The 10,638-nt window shown below is 33.4% G+C and overlaps 1 long non-coding RNA gene across 1 annotated transcript; it reads left to right on the plus strand.

The window, feature by feature from the left end:
* The first annotated feature begins 6,603 nt into the window (after window positions 1-6,603).
* LOC149076278 (uncharacterized) lies at window positions 6,604-10,414 on the plus strand. The gene is made up of 3 exons (XR_016194058.1): window positions 6,604-6,757; window positions 9,455-9,527; window positions 10,079-10,414. It is a non-coding gene; the product is annotated as an uncharacterized LOC149076278 (long non-coding RNA).
* Window positions 10,415-10,638: the final 224 nt, after the last annotated feature.

Below are 10,638 nucleotides of genomic sequence, written 5' to 3' on the forward strand. Positions count from 1 at the left end.
TGATATGTCTCATTCTTTTCAAATAAAAATACTGGTCTGACATGTTTCTATAACTTAACTCCCCTGAAAATCCACAATACAAAATCTTCACAAGAAGACAAATGTTTCATTAAGTACAAAATGAGATAAAGTGTTTATCTTTTCCTTGGCTGACTGAATGACATATATATATCAGGGAATTTCAGTATTATCTTTTCTCTTGGCTCCTCCTTTGCTGCCGTAAATGGTTTGGCAAACAGAGAAAAAACATACGTGGACACAACTATATGGTTCTGAAGCGGCTGGCATTGGAAGCATCCTATATGTCTTCATATTATATCTATATATAATAATTAAGTTATAGGCTGAAGATGCATAGATTCGAACATTATTTGATGGATCTATGATTGGTATGGCATAAATAATAAAATGGTATAATAAATTATAAATAATAAAACTGCAAAATATCATATGTGTGATCCGGTATACCACCATGACTATGATGATTTTCAAATAAGCACTATCGCAATCGCCATCACTTTTAGAGACAAGTACAGAATGACCACCATGAGAAATAAATTTTAAAAGTACAAATTTCACTGTGGAAATGCGAAATTTAATTATGGTCGTACGCAACATCCTCCCTTCGCGTAAGAATTATATACAAATTTCAAAGATTTTGAAATTTGTAGAAAATTCTCTTATGAATACAAAGAGGGAAAATTAAATAGAAAAATCACAGATAGACTTCTGCGTTGGATATGCATACAATAACATTGATTTGAATTATTTTTTATTTAAATTTTCGAGTGTAAAAACGGAAATGTAAATCTGCGTATCCTGTTTTAATATTCAATCGCATCAAATTATCACACAGTGTGATATTATTGTTATTTTTTAAATTTGTAATGGCTTATAAATTTCAATAAAGAAAACTTCGCGCGTCAAGGTCAGAGGCCAACTCAGTATGGGCATATAATACATATACAGTCAAACTACGATTCAATGCAACAATGTTTTTAACAGAATTTTCTGGCAGTGTAACGAATTTGGCGTTATACCGAATCAGAAATTAACCTTTATAATCCCTATACCTGGAAAATTCTTCGCGAAAAATTTTGGCACTAAGCGAGTTTGCCATCGGGGAGTGAAGTAACGGGATAGTGACGGTATATATTAATCATTAGAAAAAAAAAACCAGACAAATCACAAATGGAAAAACTGTGCACATAATTGGAAAAGTAATTGAATATGCTTAAAAAAAATGAAATGTAAGAAATAAATACTTGGACGGGGGGGGGGGGGAATAAAAATTGAAAAAAAGAAAAAAAAAACGGGAAGGCATTACAGATTTTGGAAGGGACCAAAAACTTGACAACTGAAAGCAGGAAGGTAGGGATGAAAAAAACTAAATTACAATAAAAAAGAGGGGAGGGGATAATCTGCTATTATTCAAATCTATGCAGATCATACGAATACGGTTTGTTCCGTGAAGCGCAACATCCTATAAATTTCCGAATATTTAAAAATTTTTTTCGTCATGCAATAGGAATCAGGGTTGATCATCTTCATATATATATAAAGCCTGCAAAATTTTTCCACTCTGGATGTTCTAATGCTCGCCAATAAAAGGGTTAATTGCCACGTAAACATTCCTCCGTATTTCATGGAAAATTCGCTTTTTTTTGTGTTACTTTCGAGTCTTTTTTCTTTTTTTTTTGACAATTTTCTGCCTATATGTTACTGCTGCCATCTACTAGATTGTTCTGCAACTATGAACATGAAAGAAGAATAATAATTTATACATATGTGATTTCGTTTTTTTAATAAAAATATGATCGATTCGTTTAAAATGTAGGCACGAAAAATATCGATTGACAAAAAAAAAACACTTGCAATTATTTTAAAAAATTTATATTTTATTTTTGGATATGGTCAGCTCCTCAAGTGGGTATACTTGCCTTGTTTGCCGATGATGCGGCTATACTATGTGATAACCGAGACCCCTCCAAGGCCCTGGAAAGCTGCAGGAAACCACAGAAGGAATTATGGACTGGTGCAAGAGGTCGGACATTGTATTGAACCGTGAAAAAACACAATTTATATGGTTTACTAGGAAACATGGTATACCGGATAGGCATTTATATATAGGTAATCACCAGATCAGTCCGGTTAGAAAAATAAAATACCTGGGATGCATTTTAAATAAAACAATGTCATTTTTACCGCACATTAATTATGTACGTAATAAAACAAACAATGTAATGGGTGCTCTTAACAAAATTTCATTTCCCCAGGCTAAGCTATCTATTAAAAATAAAATTCTTTTATTTAAGTCAATACTTCGACCTACGATGCTTTATGCCTCACCTGCATGGGCCCATGCATGCAAAACCAATATTAAAATCTTGCAAACTGAACAAAATAAAATTCTAAGGAGATTTTTGAATGCACCTTGGTTCATCAGAAATATTAATATTCGCCAAGATCTGGGCATTCCTCATATATTCAAATATATCAAAGAAATTAATAAAAATCAATTTGAGAGAATGAAAAATTCCAGCCATCAACATATCAAAGACTTGGTTGATTATAGTTCAGCACCTACACCAAAAACATCGGCTCGAACAGTGTATAGGAGACCCCAGCAGATTTTCCACCTCCCTTGGGAGGAGATTGGATAATGCAGGAATAACTTGGAAGCCTCCTAGGCTATAATTAGGTCTGTAAATATTATATATATACACTTATTCTCTACTAATGTGGCACCTATTTTAAACGCATTTATCTATGTGGCACCTATTTTAAACACATTTATCTATGTGGCACCTATTTTAATCGCATTTATCTATTTGGCACCTATTTTTTTCACTTTTTTCCGCATCTAATTATCGTATTTAATTAACACCTTGCACATATGGAAATTACTTTAAGGCACATATATTGGAACTTGGAAAAAAAATTATAAAAAGCCACCCGGACGAATGACATTTAATTTGACGAGTGTATAAATTAAAGCTTTGGATTATAACCACCATTCTTTTATTCTGATTGAGTTCACTTTGACGCATGCAGTTACCACTAAGATAAATATGTGGGTTGGACCTCTCTCCATCCGGCAGTGACGTGTCATCGAAGAGTTGTGGTGGCATTTTCTTAGTGATTTATCTGCATTTAGGCTAAATTCTGTATAGCTATGACCGTGACCTGGATTTGACTATGCTTTCTTTCCCACACAAAACACATACATGCACACACACTAATTATCTTACAAAACTGACAGTCTATTTTTCCCCCCTTCTTCATAGGCCTTACTGGGCCCGTTCGTAACCCCACAATCAGCCAAGAGCTAGGCATGGGGGGTAACAATTTGATTCTGATTCTGATTTTTGGATATGGTTGCCTATAAAACATTTTGCAATGTGACATTGATTTTTTTACGAGTACCAACATTTACCATTTTGTTCGCTAAAAATTAAGAAATGTTCTGAAAAATATGCATATCTCACATCGTTTTAGAAGTTACTTGTCCACGGTTCCGAAGATTGCGTGCGCATCGAAGTTTGAAACACGTATGACTAAGATTCAAGTGAAAATATTTGATCCATTATTTTTCCTGCACCTAACCTGTATTAATGTCAATATTGCGCTAACTTTCCGGCTTGTCCACCATTTCGCACCATAATTACTTTTAAAGACGAAATTACTTTACGTGGAACGAATATGAATGTACAACACTGCGATGGAATCAATTTGTACATCCTACAACGGATACACATAGCGCCTCATAAAAGACACATATTTTCCTCTAGGTTGCCCTTGTGAGCCGGATTGTAATTCACGAATGAGTCAGATTGGTCGTGGGGCCGAATTTCGATCTCCCGTGCTTTGTATATGCTCAACAATCAAGGTAACTATGAGTATTATTTAATATCCTGGGAAGGAAAAACGTCACCGTATACGTATAAAAATATACCGGTCCTTATTTCATTATAATCAATGAGCATAAGTTATCGAATTTCTTTCACGGCATAAAGACCACCGTGGAACAGAGTAATGGGTTTTATTGCCTGAGAAATGCCGGTAACTTTATCAACGATGGCTGCTAAAGCCTGACTGACTGAGGTGGATACATTTTCACAGGGCGAATTGATCACTGTTCGATACTTTTCCGTATCGAGCTGGATGAAGATTAGAAATTGATTGTATGTGATTGTTTGGTGCGTGAGTGTACGTTTGTATAAGTAAGAACTGGGCTGTACCGAAAGAATCCGTATGAATTAAATCAATTGAAATCAATTAAGAAAATATAAATTCGATAAGTTGTGGCTTACTTATCACAGAAGATTTGGAAATTGGGGAGAAAAGCTAAGTCCACAAAAAATTTTGAGAAATCTCTACTAGATATCTACTAGTATCAACTTCAAAAACATTTAGAACTCACTGCACTTTATTCGCTAGGTCATGATTTTCATATAACCTAAAGCTATATTTGAACATTAGCAGATAGAACTTATATCCGAATTTATTTTTACTGTTAATTGATAAAATACTTTTACCGGTCTAATATATTAGAAAATAATCTTTTCTAAGTTTCAAAGATATAATCTCTAAGTCAGCGGTTCTCAACCGGTGCTCCGCGGAGCCCTTGGGGCTCCTTGGGCACTTCCCATGGGCTTCGCAGCAGCTCGAGGAAAGTAAAATAAATCAGTAAATTTTATTAATAAATAAATAACAAGGTCTGAAGGATTCCGCCATATAATTTATATACTAAAAGGGCTTCTTCAGCCAAACTCGGGGCTCCGCGATAGAAATTATACGATGGAAAGTGCTCCGCGAGTCAGAATAGACTGAGCACCGCTGCTCTAAGTATAGTAATTCCCTTCAACATTTTTTTTATAGAAACACTTTGTTTCGTTTGTTTTCTCTGATATAGACGACTTTGATATATGGTATAGACATATATCATATATGAAACAGGCATTTTTCCATCTTCGACGCTGATCATCAAGTCCACGGTAACCATTTAGAATCGGTGGAATCATCAGGGAAAATAATTTTATCTACTGGTGAGAAATTTTGTCCCTTCTATTAAATCTCTACAAAATCGTGTTTAAATCTGCAATAAAAAATATCGCGAAATTACTATGATTTTTTGCTTTGTAAATTATGATCATTCACATAGAAGTATTATTTATATTATCTGCTAAATATTATAAATATGGTACAAATCAGTTATCTTATAATATAGATTTCGCAGAAGTGTATCAATCGTGTTAGGTGCTGCGTTGAGTACCAGATGCCCATAACAATTGTCTGAGAAAAAGATGCCCATAACAAATATGGATGTCATATATTTGTAAAATACAGCAACGCCCGATTAAAAATGCAGTTATAAAAGCTAAAGACTATATATACATGATAAAAATAACATACACCCCCCCATAATAAATATTTATGGTCGTCTTATAAAAGTTGTAGCTTTCCTGTGGGTAGGTTGAAACCCATAGCCCCTGAACTCAGTCCATATCTGACTTCACGAATTGCGAACTCACCAATACATCACTAAATCCTGTAGATTAAAGATATTATATATTTAAAAAAAAATAAAAATAAAAAATAAAAATAATAATATAATATAATTAGTATTATAATAATTTTATAAAATAATATATATATATATATGTGTTGTTGTTAGGGACCATCGAGTCGATTTCGACTCTTGGTGACTCTATAGTTCACGACTCTCCAAGCTGGGTTGTCATACACAGCATGTCTCAGTTTGTTCCAGACTCTGCCACCAAGCTGGGCTGGAAGAGATCTCGGCAACGGGATAATTCTAGTGGCAAAGTTCTGGCGTTCATTCATTCATTCAGCATGTTTCAGTTGTGCTAGCTTCATTCTAGTGCTATATTGTATATTACTCCATACTAAATCCCTATGGGAATTTTCAACCAATCGGTTACGTGCAGGTTACCTGTGTATATATATGCGTGACTGTAACGTATTTGTGTTGTCAGAGGAATTCTTTTTTCGTGTTATATTGGTACTGCCATCTGTATAACATGTTGCGAAGTGAATTCGTCAAGTGCCTGAATTTTCCTGTTATGTAAGCATCGTGTTGAACGCCTGCTTGCTGTCTGCGAAGAGAGATTCTTTATTTGAAATGGGTGACTGGTTCTCATTCACGCCTCGAAGTTGGATAGGACAACACTACAAGGCTAGAGGAGGATTTTAAACATGCCTTTGAACTGATTAAAACTAAAAAGATTAGATGCAGTAAGAATATAATCTACGAATATAGATTTTTTTTAACGAACAACCATGCCTTACATTGAGAAGTGGTTTATCTTCAATTTTCGATGCTCTCCATAGTATTTGTGATTAAATTGATTAATATGAAATTTTTCTGAGGATTCTGTAAACGATGAACAAATTTTCAACTTAAATTCCATTGAGTCTGAAAAAAGATTCAAATACCAATAATTATGAAACACAATTAACTTTTTTAAGTATTGTTTGATTTTGTTTTGTGAAACACTATGTATACAGTAGTTATGAGAAATACTTGCGCAAATATGGATCATCTTATTTACATTCTTGGTGATTCGGAACGGATAAAATGAGATTCGTCTAGAAACGTATACTTTCTTTGTATAATCTTGTATTTGAACAGGGGAAAAATAAATGCTTTTTTTAGTGATTTCCCATCGCGTACAAAATTACAAGAGTAAAATAGCCCCCACCAGTCAAGACAAATAAGTGTTGCATTCGGTTGGTGAGTGAACCATAAACATATTACTATTTACTGTTATTTTTAATGTTATCTATTTCTTTACGCAGACAATATTCTAGTGCGCTACATATTTCGGAAGAATGTTCTTATATGTTTGCGTGATCAACTTTACTTATCAAATTGTTTGAAGCAAATGCATTTTTAATGCACTCGGTATTAACTTATAATCATCAGTGCGTAAATTCGTATTTTGAATATGTTTGGATAAAGATTATCTTTGATGAAATAAATTAAATATAAGTAATGTTAGCACAAAATTTATGAAGTATTGCTAACTAGACGAGTTTCGACTTTTTTTTCAGTGTAGAAGAGGAAATAATTAACCAAAATAGTTTACAGTGCGAACTGATAAACTGACCATCTGTATAATCTAGTCATCTGGCTAAAGTATCCTTGATTGTTTGACAATTATAATCACAAATTTAAATAATGCTCATTGAGGGCATATACATCGTGTCCAGAAAGTCCTTATCCAGTTCTCTTTCTTGTGATCCGTTGGTCGTAGACCATTGGAAGTACAACTTATAATTGCAGAAATGTTTTAAATTAAGTTAATATTCAAGTATATATTTTCAAATAATTACAAATTTTAACTTTTTGAAATTTTTTAAAGTATTTTTAAAATATGCTTAGTCGCTGTAGTTAAACACGCAGAAGGGAAAAAAAACATTTTAAAATAACTTTCATTGCCGTAATATCAAGGGCTATATTAATTTTTTTTCTGTACTTGATTATAAATATTACGTTTATTTATACTTAATTAAGTAACGAGATATCGGTTTCATACAGTTCTGTGATTGTCATATACATTTCACACTCATTGAGTGATCGTGATTGATATACAATATCATGAAAAAACAAACATTTATATCAATACAATTTAATAAATTACTTGTTTGTGAAATCTCGTAATTAAGTAACTGGTTCGTATTTATTCCGACACACGAAATGTTTAGCAAATGTTCAACGAATTTCGCTTATTAGTAGTAAATCAAAAACAATAAAACCTAGTTATATTCAAGATGGAAAATTCAAACTCTAATTATTTATATTTGCATTGTTTGCATTGACCTCCCTCAATGCCGGCTGAAAAGATTACTTCAAATCATTTCGAAAAAAAGAAAAAAAATGCAAACTTTGAAATATGACATCTCACTCAATTTTTGTCGTACGGTAATGAAATTTTTGTTTTGCTTGCCATATTACTGCTAGCACATATTTCTTCGATATATAGTTATATAGTTCTTAAAAAATATAGGAAATTATATTTTTTAATTTGAAAAAAAATTAATTTGCCTATAGAAAAGTTACTTAAATTTTTTGAATACTTACTTCTCATTCACAATATTTTTTGCAATTGGGAGTTTTTGTCTGAAAACAACGGTTGACATTTTAAAAAAGTTTCAGTAATGACATTCTTGAGATGCTGTATATTGCTTTTAAGGAATCATCCATCTCCAGTGTCCAGTAAAACGGTCATCAATTGAAAATGATTCTACTAAATAAGTGAATGTTTTTGGTTCATTATTGTTTTAAATTTAATCTCACCCAACTCGTTGGGAATTTGGAAAAAGAACGATAAACGTTAAACTCAAGGGCTCCTGTTGCAGCCTTTGGGTTTATATTTTTACATAAATACAAATTCTTTAAATGCTTTGGATGTCTACTCTGATACGACGCATGCGTTGATTATTGTAAAAAAAATCCAAAATTTGATTTTGAAAAAGGAACCATATAAGGAGAATATTATTATCTGGTAATAGGAATAAAAAAAAGTAAAGGCAGGGGTGTACACTAGGAACCTTCTATAGGTGGAATGAAGGAGCATGGACCAATTATAAACCAGGGTAATATAAAAACCCGCACGCAGCTGCTTCAACTGCCGGCTGATGCGAAGATTAATTCACGACAGAAAATTCGAGCATCTTTACGGGGATTAGAACTCACGTCCTTTCGCTTCCGAATGACTGTCCTAGACCAGTGTTTCTCAACCTCTGGACCACGGCCCGACATCAGTCAAACCGGGCCGTGAACGATTACTTGTCTCATTTTTACCCATTTAATCCCTATTAGCCGTGTGTATGACGGGGCATTCCCCTAACAAAAAAGAAATCAACAGGGCTGCGGACTTCCAAAAAGGTTGAGAACCACTGCCCTAGACCACTACGCACAAAGGCAACAAACCTCTCTCCTTAGAACTCACATGCGCTTAACGGTACCCTACATGGACAGTCGTTCTTAATTCAGGCCAAAGCTCACAACTGCTGACACTGCCACCGGACGGCGACTTATCCTCACGATAAGTTTTGGGACTGAGTTAGGTCTGACTGACCATGTACGGTCCCGTTCAGCGCACACGAGTTTTAAGGAGCGAAATTCGTTGCTTTCCTAGCCTAGTGATCTACCGCAAACAAGCCCTATTATGAATCAAAATAGATTATACAAAAATTGCCACGTTTTCAAGAAAAACTTGAGTTGAACTTGAAAACACGTTTCTTGAAAACGTGGCAATTTTTGTATAAATTAAAACCAGGCAAAGTTTCTAATTTTTTGTGACAGAATAGATTAAATTGCTCCCCTGTAAAATTTTATTTTTGTAACATGGTGCCCTTTACCTCTGGCATACAGATTTGTTAACTGCACTTTTATTGAAAATAATCATTTTATTTTTCACTTTAGGTTTGAAATTACGAACAAATTATGAAGTTGATACATTTTTTGTTCATCATCTCAATTGTATTGGCTACATTAGGTAAATAAATTTTTTCATATGAAAGTGGTTAGCTTATTATAGTCTCATAAAAATCAGATTTTCGGAACTGACTACTGTAATGATATTTATATGCTATAAATTTCTTAAAAATTTGATAAAACATTCTATTCAAGAAGAGATGAATTTCAATACTGAATTGGATGTTTTCTAGTCTTCAATAGAATAAATAGATTGTTTGATGCTTTCCGGGAATGAACTAGAATGTTCGTTAATTGATCATAATTTATCACGAGAAAAAAAATGTGTTTTATCCAAATTCTGATGAATAAAATCTTTATAATACGAAATTACCTGATTTATAAAATCTCAACATTGCAAAGTTCCCAATTTTCAGAAATATGTCGCATTTTTACGTTTCATTTTTCAAACAGCAAATTATTAATTTTTATCTAGGTTATCTAAGAAAAAATATCTCATTCAACGGCGATTAATGGGAAAGGAATACCATTTATGTTGTATATAATTTGTCTGAGTTTCAATATTACGTTACATTATGTTCATTGTCATACGTGTGTTTTCTGTAATACCAGCTGGATATTCAACGGCAGAACAAGAATGCGATCCACACGAATGCTTGCAAAGTTGCCGCAAGAATGAGAACAAAAGTAAAGGGCGTTGCTATCAGGACGGAACATGTGCTTGCGTCGATCCCACTTGTGAACCCAAAGAATGTAGCGAGACTTGCTATAAGAAGACTGGACACAAACGATCGAAATGCGATCACTTAGATAAGTGTAGATGTACAAATGAATTCTAAAAAACAACGTATTAAAGTTCCATAAAAAGAATGTTCAAAATGAGAACTTGCACATACTATCGAATATTACAAGCTTTTTTTCGAATAAAAGAAATTATTTAAGAAATCATCGAATATGCATTATTTCAAAATTTCTCAATGCTCTTGTGTGTGTGTGTGTGGTGTTATGAGATTCTTCTGAATAAACATGTGTGTAGTCGAGTTGTCTATGTACGGCACCTATTGGCAAATATTGAATAGACTAATGGACTAAACTAGCAATGAATTATACGGGCTGAAAACTTGAGTCTGTTTCACGTGAAATAATTCGTAAACTAATATAACCTCGTGCTA

This window comes from Pholcus phalangioides, unplaced genomic scaffold (assembly GCF_987345545.1).
Source record: "Pholcus phalangioides strain wild (caught in Gottingen) unplaced genomic scaffold, Ppha-v1.0 ptg000015l_1, whole genome shotgun sequence".
Lineage (NCBI taxonomy): Eukaryota > Metazoa > Arthropoda > Arachnida > Araneae > Pholcidae > Pholcus > Pholcus phalangioides.